We start from the raw sequence: 17881 nt of genomic DNA on the forward strand, positions 1-17881 counted from the left end.
ATGTCATCTTGCTTGAGGCGTTACTCTGTTTTCATGAACTTAATACTCTAGATGCATGCTGGATAGCGGTCGATGAGTGGAGTAATAGTAGTAGATGCAGGCAGGAGTCGGTCTACTTGTCTCGGACGTGATGCCTATATACATGATCATACCTAGATATTCTCATAACTATGCTCAATTCTGTCAATTGCTCAACAGTAATTCGTTCACCCACCGTAGAATACCTATGCTCTTGAGAGAAGCCACTAGTGAAACCTATGGCCCCCGGGTCTATCTTCATCATATTAATCTTCCAATAATTAGTTATGTTCATTGCCTTTTATTTTACTTTGCATCTTTATCATAAAAATACCAAAAATATTATCTTATCATATCTATCAGATCTCACTCTCATAAGTGGTCGTGTAGGGATTGACAACCCCTTATCGCGTTGGTTGCGAGGATTTATTTGCTTTGTGCAGGTACGAGGGACTCATGTGTAGCCTCCTACTGGATTGATACCTTGGTTCTCAAAAACTGAGGGAAATACTTACGCTACTTTGCTGCATCACCCCTTCCTCTTCGGGGAAAACCAACGCAGTGCTCAAGAGGTAGCAAGAAGGATTTCTGGCGCCATTGCTGGGGAGTCTACGCAAAAGTCAATATACCAAGTACCCATCACAATCCTTATCTCCCGCATTACATTATTTGCCATTTGCCTCTCGTTTTCCTCTCCCCCACTTCACCCTTGCCGTTTTATTCGCTCTCTCTCTCTATCCTCCATCTCTTTCTCTATTTGCCTCTTTTTGCCCGCTTGCTTTTTGTTTGCTTGTGTGTTGGATTGCTTGCTTGTCACGATGGCTCAAGATAACACTAAATTGTGTGACTTTACCAATACCAACAACAATGATTTTATTAGCACTCCGATTGCTCCTCTTACCGATGCTGAATCTTGTGAAATTAATACTGCCTGGCTGAATCTTGTCATGAAAGATCCGTTTTCCGGCCTTCCTAGTGAAGATGTCGCTACCCATCTAAATAGATTTGTTGATTTGTGTGATATGAAAAAGAAGAAAGATGTGGATAACGATATTGTTAAATTGAAGCTATTTCCTTTTTCGCTTAGAAATCGTGCTAAAGCTTGGTTTTCATCTTTGCCTAAAAATAGTATTGATTCATGGAATAAGTGCAAAGATGCTTTTATCTCTAAGTACTTTCCTCCCGCTAAGATCATCTCCCTTAGAAACGATATTATGAATTTTAAGCAACTTGATCATGAACATGTTGCGCAAGCTTGGGAGAGGATGAAATTAATGATACGTAATTGCCCTACTCATGGTTTGAATTTGTGGATGATTATACAAAAAAATTATGCCGGATTGAATTTTGCTTCTAGAAATCTTTTAGATTCGGCCGCGGGAGGCACTTTTATGGAAATCACTTTAGGAGAAGCTACTAAACTCCTAGATAATATTATGGTTAATTATTCTCAATGGCATACTGAAAGATCCACTAATAAAAAGGTGCATGCGATAGAAGAAATTAATGTCTTGAGTGGAAAGATGGATGAACTTATGAAATTATTTGCTAGTAAAAGTGTTTCTTCTGATCCTAATGATATGCCCTTGTCTACTTTGATTGAGAATAATAATGAATCTATGGATGTGAATTTTGTTGGTAGGAACAATTTTGGTAACAACGCGTATAGAGGAAATTTCAATCCTAGGCCTTATCCTAGTAATCCATCTAATAATTATGGTAATTCCTACAACAATTCTTATGGAAATTATAATAAGATGCCCTCTGATTTTGAATCTAATATTAAATAATTTATTACTTCGCAAAAGAATTTCAATGCTTTGATTGAAGAAAAATTGCTTAAGATTGATGAGTTGGCTAGGAACGTCAATGGAATTTCTCTTGATGTTGATTCCTTGAAACTTAGATCTATTACACCTAAGCATGATATCAATGAGTATCTCAAAGCCATGAGAATTTCCATTGATGAGTGCAAAGAAAGAACCGCTAGGATGCGTGCTAAGAAAGATGCCTTTATAAGAGCGTGTTTTTCTAGTTCCTATGAAAATAAAGATGAAGATCTAAAAGTTATTGATGTGTCCCCTATTAAATCTTTGTTTTGCAATATGAATCTTAATAATGATGGGACTGAATATGATCCACCTTTACCTATAAGGCGTTCCAAAAATTCGAAGTATTTAGATCTTGATGCTAAAATTGATAAAAGTGGGATCGAAGAAATTAAAACCCTAGATGTTGCTAAACCCACTATTTTGGATTTCAAGGAATTTAATTATGAAAATTGCTCTTTGATTGATTTTATTTCCTTGTTGCAATCCGTGCTAAATTCTCCTCACGCTTATAGTCAAAATAAAGCGTTTACTAAACATATCGTTGATGCCTTGATGCAATCTTATGAAGAAAAACTTGAATTGGAAGTTTCTATCCCTAGAAAACTTTATGATGAGTGGGAACCAACTATTAAAATTAAGATTAAATATCATGAGTTCTATGCTTTATGTGATTTGGGTGCCAGCGTTTCCACGATTCCAAAGACTTTGTGCGATTTGTTAGGTTTCCGTGATTTTGATGATTGCTCTCTAAACTTGCACCTTGAGGATTCCACTATTAAGAAACCTATGGGAAGAATTAATGATGTTCTTATTGTTGCAAATAGGAATTATGTACCCGTAGATTTTATTGTTCTTGACATAGATTGCAATCCTTCATGCCCTATTATTCTTGGTAGACCTTTCCTTAGAACGATTGGTGCAATTATTGATATGAAGGAAGGAAATATTAGATTCCAATTTCCGTTAAGGAAAGGCATGGAACACTTTCCTAGAAACAAAATTAAATTACCTTATGAATCTATTATGAGATCCACTTATGGATTGCCTACCAAAGATGGCAATACCTAGATCTATCATTGCTATGCCTAGCTAGGGGCGTTAAACGATATCGCTTGTTAGGAGGCAGCCCAATTTTATTTTTATTCCTTGCTTTTTGCTCCTGTTTAGTAATAAATAATTTATTTAGCCTCTGTTTAGGTTGTGTTTTTTGTGTTTAATTAGTGTTTGTGCCAAGTAGAACCGTTGGGAAGACTTGGGGAAAGTCTTGATATCTTGCTGTAAAAAACAGAAACTTTAGCGCTCACGATAACTGCTGCCATTTTTATTTGGAAAGTTATATTTAGTTAATTATTTTTTCAGATTATTAATAGATAAATTCCTCACGTCCAGTAATTTATTTTAGAATTTTTGGGGTTCCAGATCTTGCGCTAGCTACAGATTACTACAGACTGTTCTGTTTTTGACAGATTCTGTTTTCCGTGTATTGTTTGCTTATTTTGATGAATCTATGGCTAGTAAAATAGTTTATAAACCATAGAGAAGTTGGAATATAGTAGGTTTAACACCAATATAAATAAATAATGAGTTCATTACAGTACCTTGAAGTGGTCTTTTGTTTTCTTTCGCTAATGGAGCTCACGAGATTTTCTACTTTAAGTTTTGTGTTGTGAAGCTTTCAAGTTTTGGGTAAAGATTTGATGGATTATGGAACAAGGAGTGGCAAGAGACTAATATTGGGGATGCCCATGGCACCCCCCAAGATAATCTAAGGACACCTAAAAGCCAAAGCTTGGGGATGCCCCGGAAGGCATCCCCTCTTTTCGTCTACTTCTATCGGTAACTTTACTTGGAGCTATATTTTTATTCACCACATGATATGTGTTTTGCTTGGAGCGTCTTGTATGATTTGAGTCTTTGCTTTTTAGTTTACCACAATCATCCTTGCTGTACACACCTTTTGAGAGAGCCATACATGATTTGAAATTTGTTAGAATACCCTATATGCTTCACTTATATCTTTTGAGCTATATAGTTTTGCTCTAGTACTTCACTTATATCTTTTAGAGCACGGTGGTGAATTTGTTTTATAGAAACTATTGATCTCTCATGCTTCACTTAGATTATTTTCAGAGTCTTAAATAGCATGGTAATTTTCTTAAATAATCCTAATATACTAGGTATTCAAGATTAGTATATTTTTTTCTTATGAGTGTTTTGAATACTAAGAGAAGTTTGATGCTTGATGATTGTTTTGAGATATGGAGGTAATAATATCAAAGTCGTGCTAGTTGAGTAGTTGTGAATTTGAGAAGTGCTTGTGTTGAAGTTTGCAAGTCCCGTAGCATGCACGTATGGTAAACGTTATGTAACAAATTTGAAACATGAGGTGTTATTTGATTGTCTTCCTTATGAGTGGCGGTCGGGGACGAGCGATGGTCTTTTCCTACCAATCTATCCCCCTAGGAGCATGCGCGTAGTTCTTTGGTTTTTGATGACTTGTAGATTTTTGCAATAAGTATGTGAGTTCTTTATGACTAATGTTGAGTCCATGGATTATACGCACTCTCACCCTTCCATCATTGTTAGCCTCTTCGGTACCGTGCATTGCCCTTTCTCACATTGAGAGTTGGTGCAAACTTCGCCGGTGCATCCAAACCACGTGATATGATACACTCTTTCACACATAAACCTCCTTATATCCTCCTCAAAACAGCCACCATACCTACCTATTATGGCATTTCCATAGCCATTCCGAGATATATTGCCATGCAACTTTCCACCATTCCGTTTATCATGACACATTCATCATTGTCATATTGCTTAGCATGATCATGTAGTTGACATAGTATTTGTGGAAAAGCCACCGTTCATAATTCTTTCATACATGTCACTCTTGGTTCATTGCATATCCCGGTACACCGCCGGAGGCATTCATATAGAGTCATCTTTTGTTCTAGCATCGAGTTGTAATCATTGAGTTGTAAATAAATAGAAGTGTGATGATCATCATTTTCTAGAGCATTGTCCCAAGTGAGGAAATAAAAAAAATAAAAAAATAAAGGCCATATAAAAAAAGAGAAAGGCCAAATAAAAAAATGAGAGAAAAAGAGAGAAGAGAAGGGACAATGTTACTATCCTTTGCCACACTTGTGCTTCAAAGTACCACCATAATCTTCATGATAGAGAGTGTTTTGTTTTGTCACTTTCATATACTAGTGGGAATTTTCATTATAGAACTTGGCTTGTATATTCCAACAATGGGCCTCCTCAAGTGCCCTAGGTCTTCGTGAGCAAGCAAGTTGGATGCACACCCACTTAGTTTCTTTTGTTGAGCTTTCATACATTTATAGCTCTAGTGCATCCGTTGCATGGCAATCCCTACTCCTTGCATTAACATCAATCGGTGGACGTCTCCATAGCCCATTGATTAGCCTCGTTGATGTGAGACTTTCTCCTTTTTGTCTTCTCCACATAACCCCCATCATATTCTATTGCACCCATAGTGCTATATCCATGGCTCGCGCTCATATATTGCGTGAAAGTTTATAGGTTTGAGATTACTAAAGTATGAAACAATTGCTTGGCTTGTCATCGGGGTTGTGCATGATGAGAGCATTCTTGTGTGACGAAAATGGAGCATGACTAAACTATATGATTTTGTAGGGATGAACTTTCTTTGGCCATGTTATTTTGAGAACACATAATTGCTTTGTTAGTATGCCTGAAGTATTATTATTTTTATGTCAATATGAACTTCTATCTTGAATCTTTCGGATCTGAATATTCATACCACAATTAAGAAGAATTACATTAAAAATATGCCAAGTAGCACTCCGCATCAAAAATTCTGTTTTTATCATTTATCTACTCGAGGACGAGCAGGAATTAAGCTTGGGGATGCTTGATACATCTCCAACGTATCTATAATTTTTGATTGCTCCATGCTATATTATCTACTGTTTTGGACATTAATGGGCTTTATTATCCACTTTTATATTATTTTTGGGACTAACCTAATAACCGGAGGCCCAGCCCAGAATTGCTGCTTTTGCCTATTTTAGGGTTTCGAAGAAAAGGAATATCAAACGGAGTCCAAACGGAATGAAACCTTCGGGAACGTGATTTTCTCACCGAACATGATCCAGGAGACTTGGACCCTACGTCAAGAAACAAAGGAGGAGGCCACGAGGTAGGGGGGCGCCCCTACCCCCCCAGGCGCGCCCTCCACCCTCGTGGGCCCCCTGTTGCTCCACCGACGTACTCCTTCCTCCTATATATACCTATGTACCCCCAAACGATCAGAGACGGAGCCAAGACCCTAATTCCACCGCCGTAACTTTCTGTATCCACAAGATCCCATCTTGGGGCCTGTTCCGGAGCTCCACCGGAGGGGGTATCCATCACGGAGGGCTTCTACATCATCACCATAGCCCCTCCGATGAAGTGTGAGTAGTTTACCTCAGACCTACGGGTCCATAGTTATTAGCTAGATGGCTTCTTCTCTCTTTTTGGATCTCAATACAATGTTCTCCCCCTCTCTTGTGGAGATCTATTCGATGTAATCTTCTTTTTGCGGTGTGTTTGTTGACACCGATGAATTGTGGGTTTATAATCAAGTCTATCTATGAACAATATTTGAATCTTCTCTGAATTCTTTTATGTATGATTGGTTATCTTAGCAAGTCTCTTCGAATTATCAGTTTGGTTTGGCCTACTAGATTGATCTTTCTTTTAATGGGAGAAGTGCTTAGCTTTGGGTTCAATCTTGCGGTGTCCTTTCCTAGTGACAGTAGGGGTAGCAAGGCACGTATTGTATTATTGCCATCGAGGATAACAAGATGGGGTTTTCATCATATTGCATGAGTCTATCCCTCTACATCATGCCATCTTGCTTAAGGCGTTACTCTGTTTTCATGAACTTAATACTCTAGATGCATGCTGGATAGCGGTCGATGAGTAGAGTAATAGTAGTAGATGCAGGCAGGAGTCGGTCTACTTGTCTCGGACGTGATGCCTATATACATGATCATACCTAGATATTCTCATAACTATGCTCAATTCTGTCAATTGCTCAACAGTAATTCGTTCACCCACCGTAGAATACCTATGCTCTTGAGAGAAGCCACTAGTGAAACCTATGGCCCTCGGGTCTATCTTCATCATATTAATCTTCCAATACTTAGTTATTTTCATTGCCTTTTATTTTACTTTGCATCTTTATCATAAAAATACCAAAAATATTATCTTATCATATCTATCAGATCTCACTCTCGTAAGTGGCCATGTAGGGATTGACAACCCCTTATCGCGTTGGTTGCGAGGATTTATTTGCTTTGTGCAGGTACGAGGGACTCGCGTGTAGCCTCCTATTGGATTGATACCTTGGTTCTCAAAAACGGAGGGAAATACTTATGCTACTTTGCTACATCATCCCTTCCTCTTCGGGGAAAACCAACGCAGTGCTCAAGAGGTAGCAAATACGGATAAGATAGAGAGTACTGGAACAGTTTACAACCTAATTTTGAAACAATTAAACATAATATGGAAAGATAGTGAATAATGATTTATCTTGGATGTCAACATTGCGTTAAAATTATTGTGATGTAGTATGATGATATGGTCTCCTCCTCTGAATGTTCAAGTGGCTTGACTTGGCACATGTTTATGCATGTAGTTGAATCAAAACCAACATAGCCTCTATAATATTTATGTTCATGGTGTTCATATCGTACTCATGCTAGTGCCCAATGTTACTTATGCATAATGCATGTTCATTACCGCTGTTGCTCTCTAGTTGGTCGCTTCTCAGCCTATTTGCTAGCCTTTGCTTGTACTAAGTGGGAATTCTGCTTGTGCATCAAAAACCTTGAACCCAAGTTATTACAGATGAGTCCACCATACCTACCTATATGGGGTATTACCCTGCCGTCCCAAGTAAATTTGCATGTGCCATCTCTAAAAACTTCAAATAAATATCCTTTTTGTGTGCCTGGATCGTTCATGGAACGACAGGAGGTAATCGGTATCTTCCATGCTAAGTGGGTTATTCTCAGGATGAGTGTTTATTCACTCACCATCGCACGAGAAAAGGGCGGTAATAGGGATTCCTAGTCCCGAATTGGAAAAATAAAAGAGCTTACAAATAATCAAACAAAAACTCCTATGGAGTCATAACATTTACTTTATCGTTTGGGAACCACCACTAATGTGTTTAGAATGGAAGATATTGATAATTGATGGTCGCGAAGTAAACAAGAAGGGTGCACTTCTCAAATTTTCATTTACCTCTGTTTTAAAAACTTGAGCTCTGGCACCTCTGCAAATCACGGCTTCCCTCTACAAAGGGACTATCTATTTACTTTTATGTTGTGTCATCACCTTCTGAAAAAAGCGCTAGAACTTGAGAGCACTACTGTCATGCGGATGCATTGTGTGTAGCTAATGTTGGGTGCATCATGACTGGATCTTTTCTACCATGAATTACAATGTTTAGTCGCTTCTTGAACTTTGGAGGTGCTCTGCATTTATATTTTGCAGTCTCAGAAAGGGTTAGCGAGATACCACTATTGTCATATTATATCATGGTTGTTTTGACAACGTGCTGCTGTTTGAGATATCTTATTATTGCTCGCTAGTTGATTATGTCATTGATATGAGTTAATATAATTTTTAAGAGTTATTGTTGGCATGGTTAGTTATAATATTGGCTGAAAACCTGGGTATTGTTTAAGCTTACTTATGCAAACAAGAGCCAAATAGTTCGTAAAAGTTTTTCTTTCTCACTTTCAGTTTATCAACTGAATTGCTTGAGGACAAGCAAAGGTTTAAGCTCGGGGGAGTTGATACGTCTCCGTCGTATCTACTTTTCCTAATGCTTTTCCTCTTGTTTTGGACTCTAATTTGCATGTTTTGAATGAAACTAACCCGGACTGACGTTGTTTTCAGCAGAACTACCATGGTGTTGGTATTGTGCAGAAATAAAAGTTCTCGGAATGGAACGAAACTTTGTGAGGATTTTTTATACAATAAATAAGAATTTCTGGAGCCAAGAACCACCGGAGGGGGCACCTGGGTGGGCACAACTCACCAGGGCACCCCCCTCTAGGCACGCCTAGAAAAAAAGGCAGAAAGAATTATCGCATTCCACGAGACAGAGCCGCCGTCACCTCATGTTCTTCATCGGGAGGCCAGATCTGGAGTCCGTTTGGGGCTCCGGAGAGGGGGATCTTCGATCTTCGTCATCACCTAGCCTTCTCCATCGCCAATTCCATGATGCTCACCGCCGGGAGTGAGTAATTCCTTCGTAGGCTCGCTGGCCGGTGAGGAATTGGATGAGATACATCATGTAATCTAGTTAGTTTTGTTAGGGCTTGATCCCTAGTATCCACTATGTTCTGAGATTGATGTTTGAAAGATCGTGGATGTCGCCTAGAGGGGGGTGAATAGGCGTTTTAAAATAATTACGGTTTAGGCTTGAACAAATGCGGAATAAACCTAGTGGTTAATTTGCCAAGCACGAAACCTAAAACAACTAGGCTCACCTATGTGCACCAACAACTTATGCTAAGAAAGATAAGCAACTATGTGATAGCAAGATATATGACAAGAAACAATATGGCTATCACAAAGTAAAGTGCATAAGTAAAGGGCTTGGTTAAGAGATAACCGAGGCACGAGGAGACGACGATGTATCCCGAAGTTCACACCCTTGCGGATGCTAATCTCCGTTTGGAGCGGTGTGGAGGCACAATGCTCCCCAAGAAGCCACTAGGGCCACCGTAATCTCCTCACGCTCTCGCACAATGCAAGATGCCGTGATTCCACTAAGGGACCCTTGAGGGCGGTCACCGAACCCGTACAAATGGCAACCCTTGGGGGCGGTCACCGAACCCGTACACTTTGGCAACCCTTGGGGGCGGTCACCGGTACCCGTCAAATTGCTCGGGGTGATCTCCACAACCTAATTGGAGACCCCGACGCTTGCCCGGAGCTTTGCACCACAATGATTGAGCTCCGAACACCAACAACCGTCTAGGGCGCCCAAGCACCCAAGAGGAACAAGCTCAAGGGTACCAAGCACCCAAGAGTAATAAGCTTCTCAACTTGTAACTTCCACGTATCACGTGGAGAACTCAAATCGATGCACCAAATGCAATGGCAAGGGCACACGGAGTGCCCAAGTCCTTCTCTCTCAAATCCCACCGAAGCAACTAATGCTAGGGAGGAAAATGAGAGGAAGAACAAGAAAGAGAACACCAAGAACTCCAAGATCTAGATCCAAGGGATTCCCCTCACATAGAGGAGAAAGTGATAGGTGGAAATGTGGATCTAGATCTCCTCTCTCTTTTCCCTCAAAAACTAGCAAGAATCCATGGAGGGATTGAGAGTTAGCAAGCTCGAAGAAGGTCAACAATGGGGGAAGAACACGAGCTCGAAGGATAAGGTTCAATGGGGAAGAAGACCCCCTTTTATAGGAGGGGGAAAATCCAACCGTTATGTGCTCAGCCCGCATGCGAGCGGTACTACCGCTCCATGAGCGGTACTACCGCTCAGGCAGAAGAAACAGGGAAAAGGAGCAACAAAACATGAACCTTGGGGCAGTAGTGCCGTGCAGAACGAAGGGTAAAGGGAAAGAGGGAATCGGGTGGTACTACCGTGGAGGAAGGGCGGTACTGCCACTAAGGAGTGGTACTGCCGCACTACTGCCGTAGCGAGGTACCGCACAATCCAACACAGAAAAAGACCCCTTGAATCGACGCGGTAGGGACCTGGTAAGCCAACGGTAGTACTGCTGCAGAGTCACCGCCGGTACTACCGCTGCGGAGCGGTACTGCCGCTTGTGACTCCTCAGCGGTACTACCGCTGGGACCCTGACAAAAACCACACTCAAGAAAACCAGAACTGCCATAACTTCTGCATATGAGCTCCGAATTGAGCAAACTCAAGCTTGTTGGAAACAAGACGACGAGTAGCATCAAAACAGCGACTGGTAGGGGAGGTATGCCTAACAAAAAGAGGCAGGGGAGGTATGCCTAACAAAAAGAGGAGTGAAACCTCCAACCGAGAAGAACCGGCAAAACCTCCAACATCGAAAACATCATAGAAGATGCAAGCGAACTCCGTTTTCGATGAACTCAAGCTTGTCAACAAGATGATCGTAAGCTCTAAGACTCACAAAGAGAACCAAACAAGAACCCAGAAAGATGATGCAAGGATGCAATGGTTTGAGCTCTCAATGAACGATACGATCAAGCTACTCATTGAGAGCCCCCCTTGATAGTATGGCAATCGATCCTATAACCCGGTCTCCCAACTACCATCATGAGACCGGTAAAATAGAAAACCTATCAAGGGCAAACCTTTGCCTTGCACATGGTCCACGTGAGCTAGATGATGACGATCTTGACTCCCTCAAGTTGGACCACATTTCTTGATTGTGTTGGCTCGATGAAGACTAGTTGATTGCTCCCCCATACTCCACTATGGGTGAGCCTTTCTTCCGCACATCTTCACAAGTCCATTGTCACCACAATGGACGGCAAGCTTCAAGCATTTGATCTCTTCGTGATGCTCCACTTGAACTTGCACCACAACCTTTCTTGATTGTGTTGAGTCGATGAAGACTAGTTGATTGCTCCCCCATACTCTACTATGGGCGAGCTACTCTTCCGCACATCTTCACAGGTCCATTGTCACCACAAAGGACAACAAGCTTCAAGCATTTGATCTCTTCGTGGTGCTCCACTTGAACTTGCACACCGCAACCTAACCCCACAAAGAACCCTCACGAAGACCATGGGTTAGTACACAAAGCGTAATTGACAATGCTTACCATACCATGGGATCACTTGATCCCTCTCGGTACATCTTCTACGCTTTGTGGGTTGATCATCCTGATTCACTCTTTAACTTAGTCTTGATCAACCTCTCACAAGACCAATCTTTAGGTAATTCCTTGAATAGCACCTTGGTCGACACAAACTCTCCTTGAAACCAACACATGTACTCCAAGAAAAGCCTATGGACAAAACCTTCAAATATAACTCAAGGCAACCATTAGTCCATAGAGATTGTCATCAATTACCAAAACCAAACATGGGGGCACCGCATGTTCTTTCAATGTTGCTATGACTTTGCCATGCTTAATGCTTGTCACTTTGGGCCCGGGTGCCATGATTTCAGATCTGAACCATTTATGTTATCACCATTATATATATGTTCTAGATCTGATCTTGCAAGTTATAGTCACCTACTACGTGTTATGATCCGGCAACCCTGGAGTGACAATAGTCGGGACCACTCCCGGTGATGACCGTAGTTTGAGGAGTTCATGTATTCATCGTGTGTTAATGCTTTGTTCCGGTTCTCTATTAAAAGGAGACCTTAATATCCCTTAGTTTCCAATAGGACCCCGCTGCCACAGGAGGGTAGGACAAAAGATGTCATGCAAGTTCTTTCCATAAGCACGTATGACTATTTACGGAATACATGCCTACATTATATTTATGAACTGGAGCTAGTGTCGTATCGCCCTAGGTTATAATTGTCACATGATGAATATCATCCAACAAATCATCGATCCAATGCCTACGAATTTCTCTTATATTGTTCTTGCCAAGTTACCACTGCTATCACTACTGTTGCACTTGCTACAAAACTACTGCTATCATTGTTACCGTTACTATTGTTGCTGCTACTATTATCAAAACTATCATACTACTTTGACATTGATCACTTTGCTGTAGATAATTAATCTCCAGGTGTGGTTGAATTGACAACTCAGCTGCTAATACTTAAAAATATTCTTTGGCTCCCCTTGTGTCGAATCTATAAATTTGGGTTGAATACTCTACCCTTGAAAACCGTTGCGATCCCCTATACTTGTGGGTTGTCACCGATCATGTATCGAACGTACGGCACCTCCATGTTCAGCACAAGTTCAGCTCGATGATGTCATCGCCTTCTTTATCCAGCAAGACGGGCGAAGTAGTAGATGAGTTTCGGCGGCACGATGACATGGTGACGGTTGGTGATGAAGAAAAATCTCCGCAGGGCTTCGCCAAGCACTACAGACGGAGGATAAACTAGAGGGGACGGGGTTGCCGACACACGGCTTAGTGAATCTTGATGTGTATTGGGTGCTAGCCCTACCCTTGTATTTATATGTTGAGCCCTGGCGTCGAAACTTGGAGTAAAAGCCTCCTCAAAGTCGGTTTTGCCCGAAAGGTAAGAGTCCTTCTCGGGCTTCAGGACCAGACGCTAGGGTTCCCGGCGTTTGGACCCAGACGCCAGGGACCCTGGCCCCTGGACTCCACAAAACTTCCTTTTGCGCTTTCCAAAAACCTCGCGGGTTTTTCCCTTTGGCCCAAATAAAGTGTTCTCGTACCCAAACATTTCGGGAAACATCCGGAACCCCTTCGGGTGAATTTTAGAACCTTTCCGGAGACCGAACACTATTATCCCATATATCAATCTTTACCTCTGGATCATTCCGGAGCTCCTCGTCATGTCCGTGATCATATCCGGGACTCCGAACAACATTCGGTCACCAACAAACATAACTCATATAATATTATATCGTCAACGAACGTTAAGCGTGCGGACCCTACGGGTTCGAGAACTATGCAGACATGACCGAGACACCGCTCTGGTTAATAACCAATACCAGTACCTGGATGCCCATATTGGCTCCTACCTATTCAACGAAAATCTTTATCGGTTGAACCTTATGACAACATACGTTATTCCCTTTGTCATTGGTATGTTACTTGCCCGAGATTCGATCGTCGGTATCTTCATACCTAGTTCAATCTCGTTACCGGCAAGTCTCTTTACTCGTTCTGTAATACATCATCCCGCAACTAACTCATTAGTCACATTGCTTGCAAGGCTTTCTATGATGTGTATTATCGAGAGGGCCTAGAGATACCTCTCCGATACTCGAAGTGACAAATCCTAATCTCGATCTATGCCAACCCAACAAACACCTTCAGAGATACCTGTAGAGCATCTTTATAATCACCCAGTTACGTTGTGATGTTTGATAGCACACAAGGCATTCCTCCGGTATCCGGGAGTTGCATAATCTCATAGTCGAAGGAATATGTATTTGACATGAAGAAAGCAATAGCAATAAAACTGAACGATCAACATGCTAACCTAACGGATGGGTCTTGTCCATCACATCATTCTCCTAATGATGTGATCCCGTTATCAAATGACAACTCATGTCCACGGTTAGGAAACCTTAACCATCTTTGATCAACGAGCTAGTCAAGTATAGGCTCACTAGGGGCATAGTGTTTGTCTATGTATTCACACATGTATTTAGGTTTCCGATCAATACAATTCTAGCATGAATAATAAGCATTTATCATGAATAAGGAAATATAAAATAACAACTTTATTATTGCCTCTAGGGCATATTTCCTTCACAAGCCCCCCCCCCCCCCCCCCCGCGCTGGATGTGATCCACGCGGCAGAGGAGGAGCCAGTGACCGAGGAAGAGCCCGTGGCCGGAGAGGGTGTCCTCCCGTGCCGGCAGTCGTACTCCTCCGTCTTGCGACAGAGGAGCCTTGCTAGCAGCTGGAGGCCTTGGTTGGTCCACTTCCGGGCCGTGCGCTTCCTCGCCTCGTCCGCGCGGACACACCACTCGCGCTCGGGGTCGTCGCTCTCGCCCTCGCCAGAGCTGCGGCTGGAGTGAAGGAAATATGCCCTAGAGGCAATAATAAAGTTGTTATTTATATTTCCTTATATCATGATAAATGTTTATTATTCATGCTAGAATTGTATTAACCGGAAATTTAGTACATGTGTGAATACATAGACAAAACAGAGTGTCCCTAGTATGCCTCTACTTGACTAGCTCGTTAATCAAAGATGGTTAAGTTTCCTAACCATAGACATGAGTTGTCATTTGATGAACGGGATCACATCATTAGAGAATGATGTGATGGGCAAGACCCATCCGTTAGCTTAGCATTATGATCGTTTAGTTTTATTGCTATTGCTTTCTTCATGACTTATACATATTCCTCTGACTATGAGATTATGCAACTCCCGAATACCGGAGGAACACCTTGTGTACTATCAAACGTCACAACGTAACTAGGTGATTATAAAGATGCTCTACAGGTGTCTCCGAAGGTGTTTGTTGAGTTGGCATAGATCAAGATTAGGATTTGTCACCGCGTGTATCGGAGAGGTATCTCTGTGCCCTCTCAGTAATGCAGTGAATTTCCCTTGGGTCTGCTAGCGAACCCTAAGGAAACAATGCGCTCCCTTGGGCTGTCAAGTAACACCCTAGGTAAATTTTATGTCCCTAGGGTGTCCATTTTTGGCTCTAGGGAGCCATTTCAGCCCTAGGGCTATTTGTAGATTCTAGTAATGAGCCTAAGATAGGGCTCTAACCTAACTCGACTTTCAATTAACAAAACCATCAGCTGGCCAGGATTACATTGAACAGTTATACAAAGAAGAAAACAAAAGACGGGAAAGATAGAGAGTACTGGAATAGTTTACAACCTAATTTTGAAACATGCAAACATAATATGGAAATGAGCCTAGCCTAAATCACCATGGCCAAACTCTTAAAACTAGAAGCCACACCAACACCAGGGTGAAAATCAACAAGACACCGGCATCGTTAGCCAACAACTCCTCGCCTATTTCCTGTAGAACATGCCAAGACCGACAAGCCATTCGATTCTACCTCCGGAGAGGATCACGATCCTCTTGCATTGGCTCAAAGGGTGTTGTACCGTGGGAAGGCAGGGTGCTCACCCTAGAGCCGAATGGACAAAGCCGACTTAGCAACTCGCGCATGAGGGGCAAAGCGCTAACCATTGATAGCGGCTTGAAGCTACGTCGGTAGTTCCCCAAAGAGGAAGGGATGATGCAGCACAGCGACGGTAGGTATTTCCCTCAGTGATGAAACCAAGGTTATCGAACCAGTAGGAGGACCAAGCAACAACACGTAAATGGCACCTGCACACAAATAACAAATACTCACAAGCTGACGTGTAAAAGGGGTTGTCAATCCCTTTAAGGTAACGGCGCCAGAAATTGGCAAATGGACGTGAATAAATTATAGTAGATTGATAGATCGAACACCTAATAAAATAATTAAGAATAATTTGTAGCAAGGTATTTTTGTATTTTTGGTTTAATATATCTAAAAATAAAAGCAAAGGAAAATAGACCATAAAGGCAAATAATATGAGAAAGAGACCCGGGGGTCGTAGGTTTCACTAGTGGCTTCTCTCGAGAAAAAATAGCAAACGGTGGTTGAACAAATTACTGTTGGGCAATTCATAGAACTTCAAATACTCATGACGATATCCAGGCAATGATCATTATATAGATTAGTAGACGGACTCCTGACTGCATCTACTACTATTACTCCACACATCGACCGCTATCCAATATGCATCTAGTGTATTAAGTTCATGGAGAAACAGAGTAATGCAATAAAAACGATGACATGATGTAGACAAGATCTATTTATGTAGAAATAGACCCCATCGTTTTATCCTTAGTAGCAATGATACATACGTGTCGGTTCCCCTTCTATCACGGGGATTAAGCATAGTAAGATTGAACCCACTACAAAGCACATCTTCCCATTGCAAGATAAATAGATCAAGTTGGCCAAACAAAACCCAAATATCGGAGAAGAAATACAAGGCTATAAGCAATCATGCATATAAGAGATCAAAGAAACTCAAATAACTTCTATGGATAAAAAGAGATATATCTGATCATAAACTCAAAGTTCATCGGATCCCAACAAACACACCGCAAAATAGTTGCATCATATGGATCTCCAAGAGACCATTGTGTTGAGAATCAAACGAGAAAGAGGAAGCCATCTAGCTACTAACTACGGACCTGGAGGTCTACAAAGAACTACTCACGCATTATCGGAGAGGCGCCAATGGAAGTGGTGAACCCCTCCGTGATGGTGTCTAGATTGGATCTAGTGGTTCTGGACTCTGCGGCGGCTGAAATTAATTTTCGTCGACTCCCCTAGGGTTTCTGGAATATTGGGGTATTTATAGATTAAAGAGGCGGTCCAGGGGCACCCGAGGTGGGCACGACCCACCAGGGCGCGCTGGGCCTCCAGGCGCGCCCTGGTGGCTTGTGCTCCCCTCGAAGCAGCCCCGAGGTGCTTCTTCGGTCCATTGGTTGTCTTCTGGTCCAAAAAAATTTACAAAAAGTTTCGCTGCGTTTGGACTCCGTTTGATATTGATTACCTGCGATATAAAAAACATGCAAAAAACAACAACTGACACTTGGCACTGTGTCAATAGGTTAGTACCAAAAAATGATATAAAATGACTATAAAATGATTATAAAACATCCAAGATTGATAATATAACAGCACGGAACAAAAAATTATAGATACGTTGGAGACGTATCAACCACCACCGCAGAACTCCCACGGATTCACCGCTCTAACCTAGCCCGATTTTTAATTAACAAAGCCATCAGCTGACCAAGATTACATCAAACAGTTGTACAAAGAAGAAAACAGAAGACGGGAAAGATAGAGAGTACTGGAATAATTTACAACCTAATTTTGAAACATGCAAACATAATATGCAAACGAGCCTAGCCTAAATCACCATGGCCAAACTCTTAAAACCAGAAGCCACACCAACACCAGGGTGAAAATCAACAAGACACCAGCATCGATAACCAACAACTCCTCGCCTATTCCTGCAGAACATGCCAAGGCCGACAAGCCATTCGATTCTACCTCCGGAGAGGATCATGATCCTCTTGTGTCAGCTCGAAGGGCGTTGTACCGTCGGAAGGCAGGGTGCTCACCCTAGAGCCAAATGGACAAAGCCGACTTAGCAACTCGAGCATGAGGGGCAGAGTGCTAACCACCACCGCAGGACTCCCACGGACTCACCGCAAAACACATGTCAACCACATATCCAGATCGACGCAAGCTAAAGAACGAGAAGACAAAGACTGGACGGAGAGGATGTAGAACAATGAACAATTCTCCACCACCATCTGCT

This window comes from Triticum urartu, chromosome 4A (genome assembly GCF_056163025.1).
Source record: "Triticum urartu cultivar PI428250 chromosome 4A, HENAU_Tu73, whole genome shotgun sequence".
Taxonomy (NCBI): Eukaryota; Viridiplantae; Streptophyta; class Magnoliopsida; order Poales; family Poaceae; genus Triticum; species Triticum urartu.